Source organism: Meriones unguiculatus, assembly GCF_030254825.1.
Source record: "Meriones unguiculatus strain TT.TT164.6M chromosome Y unlocalized genomic scaffold, Bangor_MerUng_6.1 ChrY_unordered_Scaffold_23, whole genome shotgun sequence".
In the NCBI taxonomy this organism is placed as follows: Eukaryota; Metazoa; Chordata; class Mammalia; order Rodentia; family Muridae; genus Meriones; species Meriones unguiculatus.
The window spans coordinates 1,841,949-1,867,267 of NW_026843709.1; positions in this window are offsets into that span (position 1 = coordinate 1,841,949).

The window sequence follows — 25,319 nt, forward strand, 5'->3', positions numbered from 1 at the left end:
GGGAAGGGCTGTGCACTGTATATGTCACAGGCATTAGTGATGATCGTAGTGCAATTTCTGGCATTAACAGTCTTAACTCCTCAATTAGATAGACAGAGCAGGAACTTTAATGATCCTTGTGCCGCTTTGTTTCCCAAAGTGGGTATGTGGGTGGGAGGGGTTTTGATGCCTGGCTTTTGTTTTAGAAGGACCCAGGGTCTGGGGATCTGCAGATTCTCAAGTGTGCACTCACTTTCATGCAGGTCACTTGTCAGAGATAGGATATCTGGGCTCTCTGTTCTCTGGTTTGGCCCTGCTTCTTTGATGTGTTCTGCCAGTTCTGTCCTTCTGTCACTGCCAGGTTCTGAGGTCTTGCTGCAGCTGGGGCTTAGGTTGTAATATGGGTTATGTAAGGGGCTCTCTCTTTCATATGGAAAACTTCTGAGGCTTCCTTAAACACTGGGGACATTGATGATATCTCTTTCTTGAGAATATAAAAGTGAGAGGCCATGTTGTTCAGACTAAGGAGGTCTGATAACTTCTTTAGGAGAGAGGTTAGAATTCCAGCTCCCTTTTTGCAGTGAGATCCTCTTGAGCCCACATGACCCCAAATGTGAATATGTTTCCTCCAAGGACAGAAAGATTACACAGAGGGGCCCCATATTCATACCAAAATGCTGTTTCTCTCCCTTGGCAAGAAAGAAAAGTTCTCATGTCTGCTAGAGATATGGTATGTCTGACTTTTTCTTGGATTTCATAGAATGCTGTGGCCTTTCCTTGTGGAATGGGTACATATATGAGTTCCCTTTGGACTAGAACTAGAGCCATGGTCTCCCCTTTGGCACATAGCTTTGGTCATCTACAGAACGTGCATGTTTCAAGTCCTTGTCCATAGAATCCAGGTGTCTGTCATGCGCTCGGGGAGGTGAGCAAGGTTTGGCACCCCCATGGGAACTATTTTCATTTGCAGAGGGCTTGAAGTCTACTTGTTCGGCAGGTATACTTTGGATGTCTCCTTGGGTATAAATTCCATCCCTTGGTGTTTTCACAGTAAAAGAAGTATGTCTGCATGTCCCATGGGGAGAGGAAGAATGTCTAAGTTTCTCTTCATGAATTAGAGTGTTTCCAAAACTCTTCTCTGTAGAGATGGAGGGTGCTATGCTGTTTTGCTCTTTTGGTTTCTGACCCATTTTGGTAGATCATGCATCAGTGAGTGCTTTCTTTGATGAAGGGAATAGTTTACAGCACACACATTCTGAATGGGAATCTTGAAAATCTGGTTTGCCAGAGAGGTGCTCTGTTTATTTATTTATTTATTTATTCATTCATTTATTCATTTTTATATATTTGGAAGGTGTAGGCCTACCTCGGAGAAAGGGGGGACTTTTGAGACACTCCCAGTGAGATCTGGAGGATCTGCAAAATTCCATGGCAGAAGCAGTCATGGAAAGGCACCTACTGGGCTCAGTTTTAAGTCTTGCACACCTTTTGTAAGTAACGGATGTCCTTTCCTCCTTTTTGGAAGAATGACAAACTTTTGAAACTTCTTTGATCACACAGATTTTGATCTTATATTCTTCAAAATAGAATGTCAGGTTCCACCTCATGCGGATGGACATGATGAGCATCTGAGATCTTCCTTAGGAGATGTACTAGATATGAATGTCAATTCTGATGATTTTGGGAGTGAAACACTCCTTCAATGAGTTCAGGTAGAACTTGAGTCCTTTTTAACATACTTTGGAGATGTGAGCCAACTTAAGTAAAACAAATATATTTTAGGCCATTGAGTTCTGAAAATGAATATCTGATAGCGCCTTCAGAAAATGGCATATTTCTAAATATCCTTGTGGTAGAATTAGAAAGCACAGGGCTTATTTTCTTATAAGGGGAAATTCCCAGACTTCATGAGCAGTGAGAGGAATAAATTCTCTCTGTGCAGAGATGGACAGTCCCAGAAACTCTTTTGAAAAGGTAAGTCCCTCAGTTTCCTGGGTAGACGGTCTGAGTTCTAGAGGCCCACAAGCTGGTTTACAATATCTCAGATTTTTTTTTTTTGTGAGCTTTTGATGTTCACAGAATCTCTTGGTCACATACAGAAAGGCCTAGCACACCTTCATGATATTTCAAAAGTACCAGAGTAACTGGCACATATGCAATAGGTTCCAGATTTGTGATAAAAATTCTAAAGTCTTGCACTTGGCTTGGGAAGATGACAAAGTTTATAATGTCTCTGGAGTAAGTGGTAAAGGTTGCAGAATATGCATTGAAGTAGGTGGAAGTCCAAGCGAAATTTGGGCAGATAGTGAATTTCTATCATCTCATAGGGAACAGATGATATTTCTAGAGTGCTTTGGATGCAAAGTGATATCTTTATTTCCCCCAGGGAAGATTCAGAAAGTACATGATCTGCTGAGTCAGAGGATGAACGTCCTAAAACCTCTTGTTTCAAATGATGTCCTACAGCCTCTTGGGATGGCAAAAAGTGATGGGTGATCCCTAGAGCAGATGATAAAAGATCAGGAGTTTCTTGCATTGATATAAACAGCTCCAGATGCCTTTGTGTAGACAATGGCTTTCCTCCATCATAATGCTGATGTGTTGAATATTGAAGAGTCAACTTTGAAGTGGAAGACATTTTCTGAAAACCTTCATCTGTTCGCAAAGTTCTTTTTTTCCATATATTTATTATTATTATTATTATTATTATTATTATTTCTTACACTTTATTCACTTTGTAAACCCCCATAAGCCCCTCACTTCTCCCGTCCTGCTCCCACCCTCCCTACCCCTTCTTCATGCATGCCCCTCCCCAAGTCCACTGATAGGGGAGGTCCTATTCTCCTTCCTTCTTATCTTAGTCTATCAGATCACATCAGGAGTGGCTGAATTGTTATCTTCTGTGGCCTGGTAAGACTGTTCTCCCCTATGGGGGAGGTGATCAAAGAGCAGGCCTATCAGATTGTGTCAGAGGCAGTTCCTCTTCCCATTAGTCTGTAACCCACTTAGACACTAAATTGCATGGATTACATCTGCACCGGGGTTCTAAGTTATCTCCATACCTGGTACTTGGTTGGAGTATGGGTCACTGGGAAGACCCCTGTGTTCAAATCTTCTAGTTCTGTTGCTCTCCTTGTGGGGTTCCTGTCCTCTCCATAACCTACTATTTCCCACTTCTTACATAAGGTTCCATGAACTCTGCCCAAGAGTTGGTCATAAAGTCCCAGCCTCTTTAATAGTCTGCAGGGCAGAGCCTTTCAGAGGCCCTCTGCGGCAGGTTCCTAGGTTGTTTCCTGCTTTCTTCTTCTGACGTCCATCCTCTTTGCCTTTTGGGATGGGGCTTGAGCTTTTTAGTCATAGTCCTCTCTCGTGATTAGTTTATTTAGATGGTCAGATTTTAGGTTTATCCTATATGTCTATATGAGTGAGTATATACTATGTCTGTCTTTCTGCTTCTGGGACAGCTCACTCAGGATGACACTTTTCAGGTCCCACCATTTACCTGCAAATTTAATGATTTCCTTATTTTTTTTTCATTTCAGAGTAATACTCCATTGTATAGAAGTAACATAATTTCTACATCCACTCTTCAGTTGAGGGGCATCTATGCTGTTTCCAGCTTCTGGCTATTACAAATAAGGGTGATACAAACATGGTTGAGCAAATGTCCTTATTGTGGACTTGAGCTTCTTTTGGATATATGCCTAGGAGTGGTATGGCAACATCTTGAGGAAGTGCTAATCCAGGGTGTATGAGAAAGTGCCAGATTGATTTCCACAGTGGTTGTACAGATTTACATTCCCACTACCACTGGAGGAGAGTTCCCCTTTCTCCACAACCCCTCCAACATGTATTGTCAATTGTGTTTTTTATCTTTGCCATTCTGATGGGTATAAGGTTAAATCTCAGGGTTGTTTTGATTTATATTTCCCTAATGGCAAATGAGGTTGAGCATTTCTTCAATTGTTTCTCTGCCATTTGATATTCCTCTACAGAGAATTCTCTGTTTAGCTCTGTTCCCCATTTTTTAATTGGATTACTTGTTTTCTGCTTTTCAGCTTCTTTAGTTCTTTATATATGCTGGATATTAGCTCTCTCTCAGGTAAAGGGTTAGTGAAAATTCTTTCCCAATCTGTATGCAGTTGTTTTATTTTGATGATGATGTCTTTTGATTTACAGAAGCTTTTCAGTTTCATGAGGTCCCATTTATTGATTGTTGATGTTAGAGCCTGTGCTGTTGGTGTTCTTTTCAGGAACTTGTCCTCTGTACCAATGAGTTCTAGGCTGTTCCCATTTTTTTTTCCTAGCCGATTTAATGTGTCTGTTTTCATTTTCAGGACTTTCAGTTTTGGGCAAGGTGATAAGAATGGATCTATTTTCATTTTTCTACATGTAGACATCCAGTTGGAACAGCAAAAGATGCATCTTTTTCTCACTGTATGGTTTTGGCATCTTTGTCAAAAATCAGGTGTCCATAAGTGTGTGGGTTTATTTCTGGGTTTTCTGATCAGTTCCATTGATCCACCATTCTGTTTCTATGCCAGTACCATGCAGTTTTTTATAACTGTTGCTCTATAGAACAGCTTAAGATCAGGGATGGAAATACCTCCGGAAGATCTTTTATTGTAGAGGATTGTTTTAGCAAATCTCAGTTTCTTGTTATTCCATACGAAGTTAAGAATTTTTCTTTCCAGGTCTGTAAAGAATTGTGTTGGCAATTTGATGGGAACTGCATTAAATCTGTAGATTGCTTTTGGTAAGATGGCCATTTATACTATGTTAATCCTGCCCAGCCATGAGCATCAGAGATCTCTCCATCTTCTCATATCTTCACTTAATTCTTTCTCCAGAGACTTGAAATTTTTTTAATACAAGTCTTTGACTTACTTGGTTAGGGTTACACCAAGGTACTTTATGTCATTTGTGGCTATTGTGAAGGGTGTTGTTTCCCTAATTTCTATCTCAGCCCTTTTGCCTTTTGTATACAGGAGGGATACTGATTTTTTGTGTTAATTTTGTATCTTCCCACTTTTCTGAAGGTATTTACCAGCTGTAGGAGTTCCCTGGTAGAGGTTTTGGGGTCACTCAGGTATACTATCATATCATCTGCAAATAGTGATAATTTGACTTTTTCCTTTCCAATCTCTATTCTCTTGATCTCTTATTGCTCTAGCAAGGACTTCCAGCATTCTGTTGCAGAAATATGGAGAGAGTGCGCAGCCTTGTCTTGTCTCTGATTTCAATGGGATTGCTTTAAGTTTCTCTCTGTTCAGTTTGATGTTGCCTATAAGCTTGCTGTATATCACCTTTACTATGTTTAGATATGTGCCTTGTATCTCTGATCTCTCCAATACTTTAAACAAGAGTGGATGTTGGATTTTGTCTAATGCTTTTACAGCATATAGAGATTATCATGTTTTTTTTTTTTTCGTTCAGTTTGTTAATATGGTAGATCACATTGACTGATTTCTGTATATTCAACCAACCCTGCATACCTGGGATTAGGCCTACTTGGTCATAGTGGATAATAACTTTGATGTGTTCTTGTTTTCGGTTTGCAAGTATTTTGTTGAGTATTATTGAATCAATATTCAAAAGGGAGATTGGCCTGAAATTCTCTGTCTTTGTTGAGTCTTTATGAGGTTTAGGTACCAAGATGACTGTGGCTTCATAGAATGAGTGTGTTAATATTCCTTCTGTTTCTATTTTGTGGAATACCTAGAAGAGAACTGTAGTTAGCTCTTCTTTGAAGTTGTGGTAGAATTCTGGGCTGAGACCATCTGGTCCTGGACTTTTTTTGGATGGGAGACTTTTGATGAGCACTTCTATACCCTTGGGGGATATAGGATTATTTAATTGATTTACCTGGTCCTGATTCAACTTTGGTAAGTCAAATCAATCAAGAAAATTGTCCATTTCATTTAGATTTTCAAATTTTGTGGCGTATAGACTTTTGAAGTAAGTCCTTATGATTGTTTGGATTTCCTCAGAGTCTAGAGTTATGTCCCCCTTTTCATTTCTGATTTTGTTGGTGTCTCTCTGCCTTTTAGTTAGCTTGTCCACAGGTTTGTTGATCTTGTTGATTTTCTCAAAGAACGAGCTCTTGGTTTCATTGACTGTTTGTCTTGTTTAATTTGTTTCTTATTGATTGATTTTATCCTTTAGTTTGATTATTTCCAGCCATCTATTCCTTTTTGGTGTGTCTGCTTCTTCTTTTTCTAGTGTTTTTAAGTGGGTCATTAAGTTGCTTGAATGAGCTGTCTCAAATTTCTTCTTGAAGGCACTTAGTGATAGTACTTTCCTCTTAGGACTGCATTCATTGCGTCCCACAAGTTTGGGGATGTTGTATCTTCCTTTTTCATTGAGTTCTAGGAAGACTTTTATTTCTTTATTTCTTCCCTGACCCAGCTGTCATTTAGTAACAAGTTGTTCTGTTTCCATGTCTATGTAGGCTTTTTGCTATTTCTGTTGTTGAGGTCCAGCTTTATTCCATGCTGATCAGACAGGATACAAGGGATTATTTCAATCTTCTTATATCTGTTGAGGCTTGCTTTGTGACCAACTATGTGATCTATTTTGGAGAAGTTTCCATGATGTGCTGAGAAGAAAGTAAATTCTTTTGTGTTTGGGTGTAAGGTTCTGTAAATGTCTGTTAGGTCCATTTGTTTCATGACCTCTGATGGAGATATTGTTTCTTTGTTTAATTTTTGTTTTATTGACCTGTCCTTTGTTGAGAGTGGGGTGTTGAAATCTCCCACTATTAATGTGTGGGGGTCTATATGTGGTTTAAATTTTATCAATGTTTCTTTTACACATGTGGGTGCTCTTGTACTTGGGGCATAGATGTTCAGGATTGTGATGTCTTCCTGTTGGAATTTTCTCTTGATAAGTATGAAGTGTCCTTTCCCATCTCTTTTGAGTAAAATTTGTTGAAAGTCTATTTTATCAGATATTAGAATGCCTACTCCTGCTTGTCTTGGGTCCAATTTTTTGGAAAGTTAATGATGACTTTGGATTAGAGATGTCAGGTTCCAGAGCTAGCTGGACAGAGAAAAGATATTCCAATGACCCTTTGGCACATAAAGTAGAATTCACAGAATTTGGAGTATGTGCCTGGAGTGGTGGAGATATTTGTGGGCATGTGGAACACATGACATCCCTCTGGACAGATTATGAAGGGTCTATAGCATCTTCTGTATTTGTGAGAGACTGCTGATTTTCTTGGGGATAGGGTGTTAAACACTTTTGAAAAGATGGGGAAAATGATAAATCACTGAGCTACCCTTTTAGAGAAGGATTGGAGCCTTCTTTCTCTAATGGGTCCCATTGAAGGTCTGATTGATTAGTGTGGTCTGGTCTAAAAACCATTTGGTGAGATTTGGAAAGACTGGAGCCTGCTTGGGTAGAGGAGGATCTTTTGAAACACCCACTGGAAGAGAGATACTTCTGAATTTCCCTCCATCATAAGGGGGATGTTTTTGGAACTTCTGCAGAGATTTGAAATGTCCCTGAGCCCCCTAAACACATATGGTGTCCCAGAACCCCTTGCATGGTTATGTACAATGCCTGAGGCTCTTGGGAAGAAGTGCAAGATCCCAGTAACCCTTGCTTAGATAAAGAAGGCTTTAGGGACCCTTTAATATATGGGGAGATTACAAGTCCACACTGGTCAGTGGAAGAATAAACAGACGATTGCACAGCCACTGAGTCCATAGGTTCTTCTAGCACACAAGAGAAATTCAGCCTACTTTTCTCCTTCTCAGGCATGGGCAAAATAAATGAGGCAAGTCTGTTTTTGGTGGCAGGCTCTAAGGCAGATGGACCCGCTTACTACTGCATTCTGGAATCTTGAAAGGATTTGGAACTTCCTTTTGCTTGATCTCTTTCAATTCCTTCCTGTAGTTCTGGGACGTTTTACTGCCTAATGTGTTTAGAAGAACTTTGAGGCACCACAGGCTCTCTGCACTAAGAGTTTTGGTTCTATGGAATCTCTGGCTGTCATAAGGCTTTGAGCAGCTATACTTGTGCCTAGTTGGGAGAATGATACCCGGAGGTGCAAAGTCCAGATGTTTGGTGCTGCTCAAGTACTTGCCCCATTGGAGTGAGTGGTCATATTCAAGTTGGGACAACCTGAAGGGAGTACCAGACCATGGAGTTTGGGGGACAATAAAGGGACTCCCAGGTGATGGAGGCTGGGGCACATTGAAAGGGTATCCAGGCCATGGAGGCTGGGTGTACTGGGATTTAAAGTCAGAATTAAACCTCAGGGCTGAGGCTTTCTGGTCTTCCTCCACACTTTTGAACATTTAGTCTATAAGGAAATTGTGTCATCAGCCCTCATGCTACTTCTTGTGCTTTGGTGAAAGAACATGGGGGTGGGTGGGTCGGGGTAGAGCACAGTTAGGGGAAACAGGGACCACGGTGCAGGAGAGGGCAAAAAAAAGAGGGGAGGGAGGAAACTACTACCGGGATGCAAATTGAGTAAAATAAAATTAAAAATAAAACAACTTCAGAAAAGTTACTTGAGATAGAAATAGGAAAATTGGCTACTACCCCTTGCAAGGGGCAATGAATGTACTTGCCAAAGATGAGTGGAGACAAGCAGTGGTAAGCATTAATCAGTTAGAAGAGCAGCTCTACTCTCTTAGATCTTTGAACCCATCTGGTGGGAAGTGGTCACATAACTCAAATGACCTTTGGCCTCATGAGTCAAATAAAGCTCCAGGGAGGTACTTAGAATGTGTGTTCTCCTCCGGCCTGCACAGGCATGCTCTCCTATGCCTCACCTGGTAATTGTGTATGCAGCAGCCTGGCAAACATGCAACCTTTCTGAATGAAGGAATGCAGAGGACCCACTTCCTTATGGTCAAGAGAGCTAGCTAATCTGGTACCCACAGTCACAGTCCAGGAGAAGGGATTGTGGAAGGAGCAACAGGATTAATAATGGCACATGGTGCTTACAAGACTATGCTCTCAAGTCACTTTTGCACCAACACATGATCTGCTGCAAAGTTGAAATGGAACCTGTTAGAGCCTTCTAACTGAATGAGAAAAACTGACCCTGATCTGAGATTCTTAGAGACATTTGGTTAGCCAACAAATTCCCTTTTGTGCTGGGGAAAGAACAAGGAATAGGGTTTCAATAAAGCAAAGGATATGTAGAATATATATATATATATATATATATATATATATATATATATTATATATTCCATTCTTTTTGTTATGCTTGACCTTAAATTTCCTGGGTAAATTTGTGTCAACTTTGGTAAACAGCTTATTCCTTCCTGTATGCTGAATGACATCTGGAAATTTCTTAATAATTTTCACTGCAATGTTATCATTGTGTAAATTTTTATTAGAGGTATTGTAGAGAGAATAAAGACAAAATTATAATCCCCTTGTAGTATAGATACTACTTGATTTAAGTTCACAGAATCAGAACACAGAGTTGAATCCTGAATGTAACCCTTATGTACTTAAACAAATTTTTTGTCTATCATGGTTTATATGTTAGGTCCAGAGATCATTGACATGTTTCAATTGCTTTTTAAAGGTTGATTTAAAGGCCCTGAAGTCACGGTATGGCTAATGGCCATACAAGTGACTCTGCATGGATCACTTTCATGCCAATGATACAGCTGAATCATCATTTTACATAATGATTTTTGAAACCCTTTTTCCAGTAGATGATTCTTTGAAAGGTCAAAGAATATTAGTCGATACACTTACAGTGTAAAAACCTATTTTTCAATTTTTTTCAGCGTTTTTTTATAATTTTTATCTTTTATATTATACCCCAGTTACTTACTTATCATGCCAGCCTTATCCCCCTTCCTCATTCCCTTCCAATCTAAACCTCCCTCATCTCTTCCCTGTCCCATTCCAAGTCCACTAATGGGGGAGGTCCTTCTACAATTTCATCTGAACCTAGATCATCAGGTTTCTTCAGAACTGACTGCATTGTACTCCTCTGTAACCTAGCAAGGCTGCTCCTCCTCAGATTTGGGTGGGGTTGGAAGTCAAAGAACAGTCAAGAGTTTATGTTAGAAATAGTTCCTGTTCCCCTAACTAGGGAACCCACTTGGATGCTGAGCTACCATAGGCCACCTCTGAGTATGGATTCTTGGTTATATATATACAAGGTCCTTGGTTAGAGAAACAAGCTCATCAAAAAACCCTGTGACCTGATATATTGGGTCCTTGTGGAGCTCCTGTTCTCTCCAGGTCATACTAACTTCTTTTTCTTTCATATGATTCCCTGTACTCTGATGAAGATTGGCTATGAGTCTCAGCATCTGCTTTGATACACTGCTTGGTAGAGTCTTTCAGATGCCTTTTGTGGTAGGCTCCTTTCTTGTTACTTGTTTTCTCATATTTCGAATGTTTTGAAAATTGGTTTTTCTAAGTGAGAATTGATCATAGTACCCTGGGTCCTCTTTCTTGTTTATCTTCTTTAGGTGTACAGATTTGAGTCTGTTTATTCTATCCTTTAGGTCTAGATACCACTTATAAGTGAGTATATACAGTGGGTTTTTCTATTTCTGGATACTTCACTCAAGATGATCTTTTCTATATCCCACCATTTGTCTGCAAATTTCATGATTTCTTTGTGTTTAATTTTTGAGTAGTATTCATTGTGTAAAAATACCACAATTTCTGTATCCATTCCTCCTTTGATAGATATTGGGTTACTTCCAGGTCTTTGCTATTATGCATAAAGCTGCCAAAAATATGGTTGAACAAATGTCCTTGTGTACTTTAACATCTTTTGGATATATGCCTAGGAATGGGATAGCTGGTTCTTGAGGAAGCAGTACTCATAATTGTTTGAGAAATTTCCAGATTGATTTCCAAAGTGGTTGTAAAAGTTTACATTCCATCCAGCAATGGAGCACGGTTCCCCCATTTCCATAACCTCCAGCATGTGTTGTCACTTTAGTTTTTGCTCTTAGTCATTCCAATGGGTATAAGGTGAAATTTCAGGGTCTTTGATTTTCATCTCTCTGAATGCTTAGGTGCATCTCTTTGTTTCTTGGCCATTCTATATTCCTCTTCAGAAAATTCTCTGTTTTGCTGAGTACCAATTTTTTTATTAGATGACTTGATTTATTGCTTTTGAATTCTTTAGTTCTTTATGTATTTTGAATAGCAGTTTTCTTTCAGATATAGATTTGGTGAAGATCCTTTCCCAATATGAAGGCTCTTGTTTTGTTTGGATGACAGTGTGTTTTGCTTTACAAAAGATTTTTAGTTCCATGAGGTGCCATTTACTAATTGTTGCTCTTAGTGTTTTTGCCTTTGGTGTTCTGTTCAGGAAGTTGTTTCCTGTTTCAAGAAGCTCTAGGAAGCTCTCTTCCCAGCATTTTCTTCTAACTGCTTTAGAGTATCTGGGGTGTTGTTGAGGTCTTTGTTCCACTTGGACTTTAGTTTGAGGCATGGTGATAAACAGAGAAATATTTTCATTTTTCTGCAGGTAGACATCCAGTTGGAGCTGCACAATTTGGTGAAGATGTTATCTTTTTTTTTATTTTTTTTTTATTTTTTATTTTATTTAATGGCCTCTCGCAAAAATCGAGTGTTCTTAGGCATGTGGGTATATTTCCGGGTCTTCCATTCAGTTCCATTGATCCATGTTCTTCTTCTATGTCAATACCAACCAGTTTTTATTTCTATTGCTTTGTACTACAGTTTGAGATCAGGGATGGAGATACCTCCCGATGATCTGTTGTTTCACAGAATTGTTTGGAAATGCTTTGTTTTTTTATGTTTGTTTCTTTGTTTCTCCAACGGAATTTGATAATTTTTTATTTCAATGTTTGTAAAGAATTGTGTTGATATTTTGATGGGAATTCCATTGAATCTGTAGTTGGCACAATGGCCATTTTCTCTATGTTTATCCTATGGATCCATGAGCACAGGAGTTCTTTCCATCTTCTGATATCTCCTTCAAATTCTGTCTTCAGAGATTTGAATTATTATTATTATCTTTTCAACAGGACTTTCTCCTGCTGGGTTAGAGTCACCCCAAGGTGCTTTATGTTATTAGTGGCTGTTGTGAAGTGTGCATTGTTTCCATCATTTCTTCCTCGGCCCATTCTGATTATTTTGAGTTAATTTTGCATTCAGCCACTTTGCTGAAGGTGTTGTCAGATGAAGGAGTTTTCTGTTTGAATTTTGGGGATCAGGCATATGTACTATCATGTCATCTGGGAAGAGTGAACCTTTGACATATTTCTTTCCTTAATGTATCCCCTTGATCTTAGTTCTTTATTTGTTTTACTGCTCTTGCTAGGACTTCATGTATTGTGTTGAAGAGATATGGAGAGAGTGGGCAGCCTGTCATTTTCTGTGATTTCAGTGGGATTGATTTATGTTTCTTTCCATAGAATTTGATGTAGGTTATATGTGCCTTGTATCCCTGATATCTCCAAGAATGAATGGGTGTTGGATTTTGTCAAATGCTATTTCGGCCTCTACAGAGATGATCATGTGGTTTTTCTCCTTCAGTTTTTAATATGTTGTATTTAATTGATGGATTTCCATTTATTGAACCATCATTGAATGCCTCTGATGAAGCCTACTTTGTCATGGTGTGAGATATCTTTTATGTGTTCTTGGATTCGGTTTGTAAGTATTTTATTGAGTATTTTTGTATCAATGTTCATAAGAGAGTTAGGTCTGTAATTCACTTTTTATGTTCAGTCTTTTTTTGCTTTATGTATCAAGGTGACTGTGGCTTCACTGAATGAATTTGGTTATGTTCCTTCTGTATATATTTTGTGGAAAACTTTGAAGAGATTTAGAGTCACCATTTCTATAAAGGCCTGGTAGAATCTTGTACTCAAAAAATCTGGTCCAGGAATTTTTTGTTTGTTTGTTTGTTTTGTTTTTTGACAGAGACTGTTGATGACTTCTTAAATTTACTTGGGGGTATATGCAGTTATTAAATCATTCTACCTGATCTTGACTTTAAATTTAAATATGGAATCTATCAAGAAAATTGTCCAATTAGTTTAGATTTTCAATTTTGGTGGCATATAGGCTTTACTAGTATGACCTACTTATTGTTGAGATTTCCTCCATGTCTGTAGTTATGTCCCTCTTCTCATTTCTGATTTTGCTCACTTCCATAGTTTCTCTCAGCCACTTAGTTAGTTTGTCTAAGGGTTTGGCTATCTTGTTGATAGACAAGGAGCAGCTCTTGATTTCACTAATTATTTGAATAGTTTTATTTGTTTTTATTGATTGATTTCAGCCCTGAGTTTGATTATTTGCAGCCATCTGCTCCTCTTGGGTGTATCTGGTTCTTCATTTTTTTCTCCTAGGGTATTCAGTTGGGCCATTAAGTTGCTTGTATGAGATGATATAAATTTCTACTTGAAAGTAATTACTACTATGAATTTTTCTCTGAACTCTGCTTACATTGTGTTCCATACATTTGGGTATATTTTTCCTTCATTTCCTTTCAATTCTAGGAAGTATTTAATTTCTTTCTTTTTCTTTTTCTTTTTCTTCCTTAACCCAGGTATCATTGAGTAGTAAGTTGTTCAGTTTCCATGAGCATGTAGGCTTTTTGCTATTTCCATTGTTGTTGAGATCCAGCTTTAGTGCATGTTGGTCAAATAGAGTACAGGGGATTATTTCAATCTTCTTGTATTTGTTGAGGCTTGATTGGTGACCAACTGTATGGTCTCTTTTGGAGAAGGTTCCATGTATTGGGAAAAGAAGATGTTCTCTTTGAGTTTGGGTGAAAAGTTTGGCAGAAATCTATTAGTTCCAATTAAATTAGGGCCTCTTTAAGTGCCTTTATTATCCTATTTACCTACTGTCTAGATGATCTGTTCTTTGGTGAGAGAGAGATCTTCAAGTCTCCCACTATTAAGGTGGTGGGATGGATGTGTGGTTTAAGCTTTAATACTGTTTCATTTACCAATGTAGGCTCTTTTGTGTTTGGAGCATAGATGTTCAGAATTGTAATGTCCTCATGGTAGATTTTCCCTTTGATGAGAATGCAGTGCCTTTCTTCATTAGTTCTTTACATTGTAGAGTTGGTGCTCTTACTGTGATTCATTGTTTGTTTTCTTTTATTATCACTATTATAATTTATTTTGTAGAAAATTATTTGTGGCCTATGTTTTTTTTTTTTTGGAATAGCTCTTTTATTTGTTTTCATATTTTATTCTGGGATCTCATGTAGGACTACTTTACTATGTAAAAATTACTTTAGTTTTGTCATGGCATATATTGTTTTCTGCATCTATGTTGATTGAACGCTTCTCTAGAGATTTATAATTTTGACTAGGATGTAACGTGAAGAATTTCTATTCTTATGTAATCTATTGAGTGCTCTATAGGCCTCGTGTATGTTTATCGACATCTGTTTATTTAAGTTTGGAAAATTGTCTTCTGTGATCTTGAAGATATTTTCTGGACCTTTGAGCCTGGACTCCTCCTTTTCATCAATTCCTATTATTCTTACATTTTGCCTGTTCATTGTGTCTTTGATTTCTTGGATGTTTTCTGTTTGGGACTTTTCCAATCTTCCTTTTTCCCTTGAGGGAAGTATCAATTTCTGCAGTTGTAGCTTCAGCACCAGGTATTCTCTCTTCTATCTCTTGTATTATGTTAGCTATGCATACCTTATGGTTCCTGATCTTTTCTGTAAGTTCTGCAGATCCAGGGTTTCACTGTTTGTGTTTTCTTTATTGATTCTAATTTATTTTTATGCTAGGCACCATTTTCTTCATCTGATTAAATGAGTCTCTGGATGATGACCTGTATTTTTTGTCCGTATATTCTCTATATACCACTAATTATGTATCTTCTCTATATACCACTTGTGTCTCTATTCGTTGCTCTTTATTTGCCTTTGTTTCTTTGAGAGCTTTGTTCTTTTCCACTTTATTTGCTTCCTTGTCTGTGGCTTTTTTTAAAGAGATTTGTTTGTTTCCTTTTTATGTGTCTCTAATAATATCTTTAAACTCATATCTTTAAACTCCTGTATTACTGATGATTTGGAGTATCCATAGATTTGGTGGGATTGCTGGTGAAGCCATTATGTTCTGATATTTGTTGGATGTGTTCTTTCACAGACCTCTGGCTATTTGCTTACCTGTAACATTCAGTTTGTTCTTGGATTATGCATTTCACACTGGTGTCATCTATCTCTGGGGCCTGGAGAATTATTCAGAAAAATGAGAGAGGTCCAGGGCTTTAAGCATGTGTGTTGCTGAATCAGCTGTACCAGTGGGTGGAATGTCCATGGGTACAGAAAAATGAATGTGGGAAAGCTAATGACGGAAACTGAGCCCTGAGGAACAGGGTGCTAGAGAATGTAGAGGATCTCAGTGTGAGAGAAGGACTCCTTGCAGGCACCAAAGGGGTCTCAGGCAATAAAGTTATTGCAAGTATTGGTGATGATAGCAGATGCAAATTCCTTGAGTATGTAAGTGGCCTAATGGCTACTTGTAAGAGTCTCTAACAGATAAGTAGGAGCTATTTTCCTAAACTACACTGGCAGATACACAGACCAGTGGCTTCAATGTCTCAAGAAACTTTGTGTTTCCCTCTGTGGATCTGTGCATGGGAAGAATCTGATGATGGGCTGCTAGCTTAGAGACGCCAAGGATCTTGGGCACTGTGGTCAATTGAGGGTGCATTCACTCTCTAGCAAGTCAAATTTTAAGGCACAGTGGTTCTTCCTATTCTCTACTGGCCAGTTTGGAACTTCTGAGTCAAATATGGCAGGATGAACTCAGTCAGGTCTGTGGTGCTTCAGCCACTGAAATAGGAAGTAAAGCTACAACTGCAGAACTGGAGTATCCTGGTCCTTATTGGGAGGTCTTCAGACCTAGGATGCCTGGTACCTGGTGTTCCTGTGAGGTTTTGTAGTTGTGCTTGACTTTGGTGGCTATACATCTGATCATTTGGCATGAGGGAATACCACTTTTTAATCACTGGCTGGGAGGCCCTGAAGAATCAATATGTCCACTCTCAGATATGAGATTCAGGAGGATTGTACTGTTCATATGGAACCAGCAGGTGAGTAGAGTTGGCATCTGCCACTTAGGAACCAGGAGACTCACCTCTGCTGTCCTTAGTCTCCAGGCAGTGAGTTGTGTGCTCAGTCTCACTGATGCTATGGGTAGGCTTTCCCCAAGAAGGAGGAAGTCATATATAATGGAAATCCACTTCTCTGTTCCAAGTGAAGTCCAAACGTGATATGAATCCAAATATTCTCTGCACCTGTGAGGTCCACTCTTTTTCTGAAATCCACAATGTGGATTTTCTGCCTTCAATTGACCATCTCCTCTCCATTTACAGAGTTTGAAATCCTCTACCTCTCAGAAACCTTGCCTGCTTGGATGCCTCTATCTTGGGTCCCAACCACAGTGTAAAATTAAAGATACTGATGGAGATTTTCTTTTTCTTTCTTTTTTTTTCCAATGCAGTTTATTCAGGAACTTGAACAATCATCTGACCCTGGGGAAAGCCAGCCCACAGCTTAAATAGCCTCTGGGTAGCCAACCCAGGCATGCCATGTGGGCAATGCAGATAGGTCCACATACATGGAAGCAAGCCAGATCCTCAGCCTTAGCCAAATGTGGAATTGTTCGTGACAGAGAGCACTCACCATCGGGAAGGTGGAAGGTGGAAACCAGCTCCATCTTTAAGGCACAGCATTCCGCAGCTCTCTACAGTTCCCCCTTTTTGTTTTGGACGCATCAGGCAAGAGTAGAGGTCTGATCTCTGATATTAGAAATAAATTGGGACTTTGTACCGATGTTCATTTAGGTGTCATCCACCCAAAGAGCATCAGACCCGTCCGATACCTTTTTCTCAGAGGCGGGACCTGGGGTATCAACCCGCATGCAATCAGACATGCTCTTCTCTGGGTCGAAAGCGGCTGACCCTGAGTGCAGTGCTTAGCCTTGCATCCTGAGCGTAGCATTTTAGCTTTTTATGGTATCCAACCATGCTTGGGGCCAATGTCCTGCTTCAATGGCTTTTCATAATATTTCCTATAAGCCCACACCTGTTTGTCTATATCCCCCATTTTTATTCATTATTAGCCAGATAGAGCCAAGTAATTGTGGTAATGATACTTGCTTTTTTGCCCAATGCTGGAATGCTAGTAAATTTAGGTATGCCCTGGTTACTCGCATGCCTCACTGGGTGCCTGTGCCCATTGATTCCCCTCACGCTATGACTCTCTTCAGACAGAAAAGGGATCTTGGAACTACAGCCACCATTGTTACTACCATCTCATTGGCGGCTGTTGGAGCTACCACCTGGGCATTAGCCATGAGTCATACTGGGCAGACTGCTCAGACCCCGAATAATCATTTAGCCAATGTAGCTCATGCCTTAGTTGTACATAAAGGAATTAATGCTCAACTAAAAGGAAGCTTGATGGTGTTCAATCAGATGATTGACCTCGTGCAGGAGCAAATTAATACCCTATGGCAAATCGCTCACCTTGGCTGTCAATGAAAATATGCTGGACTTTGAGTCACTAGCATATAACATGAGAATTTTTCCTGTGCTGCAAATCTGTCTAAACAATTGTTGAGCTATATTTTAGGTAATTGGACTGGAGAATTCGATACTACGATGGAGCAGCTGAGAGTGGCCATTGTCACAGTAAATTCTACCAGAGTGGACACAGGACTAGCCACAGGCTTATCATCATGGATTGCTGCAGCCATGAATCATCTGAAGGAATGGGCAGGCATGGGAGCGTTAGCAGGCCTTCTGGTGTTGGTCTCCTTGTTTTGCCTCTGGTATATATGCAAGATTAGAGTCTCACAACAGTGTGATGCAGCCATGATCATTCAGGAGATTTTCTTTTTCTAACTCATTTTGTTTGCTTGTTACACACTTTGCCAAGTTTTTTTTTTTTTTTTTTTTTTTCCAGCAGTTTTTTTTTTCTGGATGTCTTTTTGGTGAGAATACAAAACTGTGAGTGCACATTGTTCAGACTGAAAACATCTGATACATTCTTTATGAGAGAGTTTAGAAGTCTAGCTCATTTTTTGCAGTGGGATTATTTGGAGTGAGTATGGGACTAAATGTGAGTATCTGTGGACTCCATGGCCAGAAGTTATATTCAAGACCCTATATTTATTTGGGCATTCTCTGTATTTATTGCTTTTATTAAATACATCTTATTTATTTACTCACTTATTTAATTAATTTTATTTGTTGGTTTGTGTGTTTGTTTGAAACAAACAAACATTGGTTTTCTCTATGTAGCCTTGGCTGTTCTGGACAAAGTATGAAGACGAGGCTGACTTCAAGCTCAGCAGACAAAGTCAGTCTTTTTTTTTCATGATCTCAAGCAAAAAGATGAGACTAGTCTCTTTTTGGTGGTAGGCTGTAAGTCAAATAAACTTGTTTTCTCTATTCATTTAGGTGCTTACTCCTGTACTCTGGAACCATGGAATGAATTGGAGGTTCTTTTTCCTTGGTTTCTTTCAGATCCTTCAGGGGACCTAGGCATGTGTTGCTGACTGAGGTCTTTATGGGAATAATGAGATTTCTCAGGTTCTCTGTAGTAAGAGAGCTGTTTCTTTTGAATCTCTGGTCTTCATTAGGGTTTGAATACATGAACTTGTGCTTAGTGGGGTAGATGATCCCGGTTAGTGATTCATAATGCATCCCAATTGCCTGCCACGGTCCTGGGATTACAGGCCTGTTTGACAATGTAGGCTTCCCTCTCTATCTTTTAGAGACTTTGGCTACTTGTTTCTCTATATTGTTGATTTTCCCAAAGTTATAACTCTCTGTGTCATTGACTCTTGATATTTTTCCTTGTTTCTTTTTTATTGATTTCAGTCTTCAGTTTGATTCTTCTTGCCTTTTATTCCTCTTGAGTGTTCCTTCTTCATTTTTGCTTTAAAGCTCTCAGGTGTGCTGCTAAATTGCTGATATGAGAACTTCACATTTATTTAGTGTAAGTACTTATTGTTATACACTTTCCTCTTAGTATCATCTTCACTGGGTCTCACAATTTTGATAATGTTGTAGATTTGTTTTCATGTATTAGAGAAAGTCCTGTATTTTTTTTCTGCTGTCCTTCTATAGAAAGAGTTTCCATGACTTCGTAGGCATTCTGCTGTTTTGCTTGATTAAATCCAGTTTTAATCGATAGTGGTGTGATCGGATATAGGGTTTTATTTAAATTTTCTTTTGTCTATTAATGCTTGTTTTGTGACTAAATATGTGCTCAGTTTCATAAAATATTCCATAATGTGTTGGGGAGATATATTATTGTATGTTTGTGTGAAACCATCTATAGATATCTGTTTGGTTTCTTTGTTTTATAAGCCTGTTAGCTCTAGTAGTTGTTTTTAATTTATGGCCAGAAGAGCTGTTCATTGGTGAGAGTGGTGTATTAAAATATTGCAATCACAATGTGTAAGGGAAAATGTATTATTCAAACTTTAATAATATATCTTTTACAAAAGTTTGTTCTTCTGCTTTTGGGCTACATATTTTATTCACTGAAAGTTCTTTATATCTTATAGTTTTTTTTTCTTTTTTCGTGTATTAACTGCTCTTATCTTTCTCTTGTAAATAATTATGATTGAAGGATATTTGTTGGCCATCAGAATAGCTACAGCAGCTTGCTTCTTAGGTCAACTTGCTTGAAAATCCTTTTCCAATTCTTTACTCTGAGATTAGGTTATCTTTGCTTTTGACATTTGTTTCATGTATTCTACAGAAGGATCAACCCTGTTTTTATTTCTATATTTTGGTCTTTGTTGTTATTATCACTATTACCATTTCATACATTCCGTTGTGTGTTCAGTTTCCCCTACCTCCACTGCTCTGGGATTTCTGTGCCTTCTCTCCTTTTCCCCAGATCAAATCCTCTAAAGTTTCTCTTCAGAGAGGTGCAGACTTCCCAGTGATTTCAACCAATAATGGTATAACAAGTTAAAATGAGACTAATCCAAATAACTTCATACCAAGCAACCCAGTAGTTAGAAAGGAGAAAAAGCAACCCAATAGTTAGAACTGAGTACCAAAAGTAGGTAAAAGTGTCAGAGATTCCCCCACCCCTACTCTTTGGAATTCCAAAAGAACACTAAGCCACACACTGGTATCATATATTTTGACAACCTACCTCAAAACCATATTGGCTCCGTTTTGTTGCCCTGGTCTCTGTAGGTCTTTCTTGTTATTGTTATTTCTATTACTGTACATTTGCCATTAGCCTTTTTTTGGGTCAGTGGATCACATTAAATTTGATCTTTTCTGGTTCAATTTATTAACAGGCAAATTCTATGGTTTTTCTTAACGGATAAATAGGATTTGATAGTATATATCAATTTTCCACTCATGGAACATTTATAAATACTTTGAATTTTTTAGCCCATATGAATAGAGCTGCAATGAAAATGTCTAAGCAACTCTCTGTGGGGAAGGATGCCAAAGTGTAGTATAACTGGGTCATCTGAAAGATTAATTTTTCGCTTCTCTGAATACTCTGCACTGATTTCCAGAGTGTCTCCATGAGTTTTCCTTCCTAACAACAGTGAGCAAATGTTCCCTTTACTGAATATCTCCTCTCCCCAGACCTCAGTGCTCCCTAATATTATGACCATGCTAACACTCTATGACATAACAACCCAAAGATTGAACACTGTTGCCAAAGGTTTGGTGTCATTTCTTAATGTTGTGGTGGGTACTGCTAGTCTAAATAAACAAACAGACAAGTGAAATCTGGGTTAACATCTTACACACAACATCCAACAATTTATTTCAAGCTTTAATCTGGCTACAATAGGCCACTAACTCTCTTATGATTATATGACCTGGACCAGGAAATCTTACTGAATTACCCTGAAGTCCAATTTCAGAAACCTACTGCCATCAATCCTGCTCCCTTCTTGCCTGATGATGGCCTACAGGTTTTCATTGATGACTGTAATTAGATTCCAGTGGGACCTATTGATGGCATGTGATATACCCAACCTGGGGCTTCCAAAGATGCTGTGGTTAAAAAGAAATGGATAGCTAAAAGCACACAGGTGGAGGGGGGAGACCAGAGAGCAAGGGCTTTCTCCAACAAAAAGCTGGGAGGACGGTAGTTAACTACCATATCCAGGCATCTGGATCCAGAAACATATAGTCATTTTAACCTTTGCTTACTCATTCAAACTTCTAAGGTTTTGTGGTACTGTGAAAGGATATATGTGGGAATGTATCTTTTCAGAGAGGAATATAGTTATATACAATTATATGCATGCCCTGTGGTTGCCCTTCCTAATTGCCAGAAATGGACTTTTCCATTGCAAAACTTGATTTGTTAAGCTGAGGCTTCTGAAAAACACACAAATGAATATGTGAACATGGAAACCCTTTACAAGGTGACCAGACTGTCCACCAAAATCAATAGTCAATGTCACTGAGGGCAAGACAACACTAAATAATTTAGAAAGGGAGAAAACTAGAGGATTTATAATGGGAGGAGGAGGACTTATAAGTGGATGAAATTGGCCAGTTTCCAAAACTTGTAACCCAGTTGTTTTGCCTTATGAATGAATTTTTCAGTATAACAAAAATATTATCAAATTCATTACACTACTTTGTGGGTATGTACTAATGCTTTTTTTTTTTTTTTCCTGATTTTTTTTTCTCAATGCAGTTTATTCAGGAACATTGAACAATCCTCGGACCCCGGGGAAAGCCAGCCCACAGCTTAAATAGCCTCTGGGTAGCCAACCCAGGCGTGCCACGGGGGCAATGCAGATAGGTCTACATACATGGAAGCAAGCCAGATCCTCGGCCTTAGCCAAATGTGGAGTTGTTCGTGACAGAGAGCACTCACCATCGGGAAGGTGGAAGGTGGAAACCAGCTCCATCTTTAAGGCATAGCATTCCGCAGCTCTCTACAGTTCCCCCTTTTTGTTTTAGACGCATCAGGCAAGAGTAGAGGTCTGATCTCTGATACAGCCATTGAAGCAGGACATTCTCCCCAAGCATGGTTGGATACCATAAAAAGCTAAAATGATACGCTCAGGATGCGAGGCTAAGCACTGCACTCAGGGTCAGCCGCTTTGGACCCAGAGAAAAGCATGTCTGATTGCATGCGGGATGATGCCCCAGGTCCCGCCTCTGAGAAAAAGGTATCGGACGGGTCTGATGCTCTTTGGGTGGATGACACCTAAATGAACATCTGTACAAAGTACTAATGCTTTTATTGAGCATGTGTTTCTGATATTTTCCAAACTTCAAAGACAGGGTGGTTGAAGTCCCTGAGGTATCAAAATGTTGGTTTTATTCTCTAGAGGAAATGGTCCTACACAACAGAAGAGGCTTAAAAATAATAATCTTGAAATAAAGGAAATTATGTCTGGGTTTAGGAAAGAAAACCTGTTGTTTCTATGTTAAGTGCTATGGAAAATATTAAAAACAATAACAATAATGATGATGATGAAAATAATATACCTTGACATGTTTGAAAACAGACAACAAACAACAAGGGAAAAGCCTTATTAAATAATCACTACAGTCTATGCTCATTTGGTTCTTGAGTTAACACCTTTGCTGTCATACTATTTGGGAATTTAATTCAAATTCTGATTAAATTACTGGTAAGGTCTTGCTGTTTAAACTCTCTATCCAATTGTACATTGATGCAGTAAAAATAATTGTTCATAGAATCAAACAGAAAGCAATTAATTAATTAATCAGTTTCACTTTACAGCTTGACAGCAGCCAAGTCCCTACTCTCATCCTGATTCCTCTTTTCCTCTTTCCCCATAGCCCTCCTCCCCTACTCCACATTAAGAAGAACGAATCCAATGCTCCCCCACTGGCTCATCAAGGCACATCAGGATTGATATCCTCTTCTCCACTGTGGCTTTTAGAGGAAGTTGAACGTGGGTTAAGTTATTGAAGAATAGGCAACAGAGTATTCTTTAGTCAAACACACAGATCTTTAGAGCAGCATGAGTTCATGATTGCCTTAGCAAGTGGAGCATATAAAAGGACTCCCAAAACTGCAGTAGGCATTGTATTCAAACTCTCTCCCCTGGTACTCCATTTTCTTGTTGTTGCTGTTGTTGATGATGATGCTCTTCACAACTCTAAACTGAGTAAGACAAATGAAATCTCAATGTTGTCTTTAAGTGCATTCCTCTAATTACTGAGGACAAGGAACATATTTTGAGTTATTCTTAGGTATTTAGGTATTTGACATCTCTGATCATATTCCTGGCTCATATATTTTAATCTTTTTAGGTCATTTTTTAATATTTATCCCTTATATTTCTCCTGATGAAATTCCAATAAACCACTCCTGAAGCTCTTTTAAAATCATAGGCACAACTTTTCAATTATATAATTATTTTTATACTCATTACACATTATTCAAATTGTATGCCAGTGTAGCAACCTCCATCATTCTGTCCCCATTCCTTAAACCTTCCTCTTCTCCTCCCATGCCCTTTTCCATGTGCACTGATGGCAGGGGTGTGCTTCCCCATCTATCTGACCCTAGAATATCAGGTCTCCTCAGGAATTCTGGCATTGACCTCTTCTGTAGTCTGACAGGAATGCTCTGTACTCAAGGCGATTGATCAAAGAGTCAGCAATGGAATTGATGTCAGTTTCAGAAACTGTTCCCTTTATTAGGGAACCAATTTGGATTTTGAGCTACCATGGGCTACCTCAGAGCTGGGGTTATAGGTGATACCCATGAACAGTCCTTGGTTGGAGTATTAGTTTCAGTAAAGACCTCTGTACACAGATATTTTGCTTTTTTTGCTCCCCTTGTGGAGTTCCTCTCCAAATGTTACTATATCCCTCAATTGTTGTAAGGTTTTCTGTACTATGCCCAAAGATTGAGTCTAAGCATTGTCTTTTGTACATTGTTGGGTATAGTCTTGCAGAGTCCCTTTGTGGTATGCTCCTTTCCTGTTTTCATTTTTCTCCTTGTTCATATGACCATCCCATTTCTCTTCTGAGTGTTGATTGATCATCTTACCCTGGGTAGTCCTCCTTGATTAGCATCTTTATGTGGACTGATTTTACTATGTTTATCCTACATTATATGCCTAGTTTCCTCTTATGAGTGAGTATATATTGTGTGTGTCTTTCTGCTTGTGGGATTCCTCACTAAGGATGATCTTTCCTAGACCCACTATTTGCCTGAAATATTCATTATAATTGCTGAGTAGTATTCAATGTTAAAATGTACCAATATTTCCTTTCCTCCAATGAGGGAGATATGTTGTTTTTTAATCCTGTTTCTGGCTATTTATGAATAATGCTACTATGAACATGTTTGAGCAAGTATCTTGTAGCTGGTTGTCAACTATACTAGGTTTTCAGAATTTTTGTGTAGCCATGATCTTTTCTCAGGGTGGATGATTAAGCAAATCCTCATGTGCACATTTGGCATACTTACATCTAGCCATTGTTTCCAGAATAAAAATCTTGTTGGTTTGTTTGATTGCTTTTCATCTGATTACCAGAAGTTCAATCATGTATACATGGGTAAAGATTTCTCAACAGACAGGGAGCGTTCCTTATCTTGAAGACCAAGCCTTCTGAACCACCCTCTATACTGCCCAGAATTTCTGTGCTGTAGTCTAGAGGAAGACCACTCTCACTGTTGCTTGGAGACACTACCTCCATTTCAAGCCTATTCTCCCTCACTAACAACAATCCTAGAAGATCCATAATAGTGTATGAAAAAGTGTTTCCTTGGGTTAGGCCATATCTGAGTTCAAAAAAGTTTCATAGAAGCAAGAGCCAAGGCTGGAATATGCCACAACTCATAGTGATACCATTCAATTCATCAGAGAGGTAAAGCTACACAAACACAAACACACCCACATATATATGTATACAAACTTGCCTGAACAAACATGAACCTTGCACCCACCTTTGCTGATTTTGAGTAATTGAGACCTACTTGTTTTTTTTCTAAAAACCAGTTGAACTTATCTGTGTGTACTCTGAGATGTGTCCTCTAAATTCCACAATTGATGTCCACTGTGGCCTTGCTTCTTGACTCTCTGGAGCATAGCTTGATGTACAGAAACAAAGAGCTTATATTTGACACACGTAAACACATATGAATAATAGTGAACACAGACACAGAAATGCAGGCACAAGCACAGCAACACAAAGACAGACACCATTACAAACAGGGCCATTATTGGGAGCCTAAGGATAAAAAAAAAAAAAAGCCTAGATAAAATTCTCTGTTTCTCCCACATTTGACGCCTGAATGATTGGTTTATGATGGATTATTTCTGAGGTTAACCTTATAAAAATATAATTGTAAATATTCATTGAGTCCTAGAGTTCATAATGAT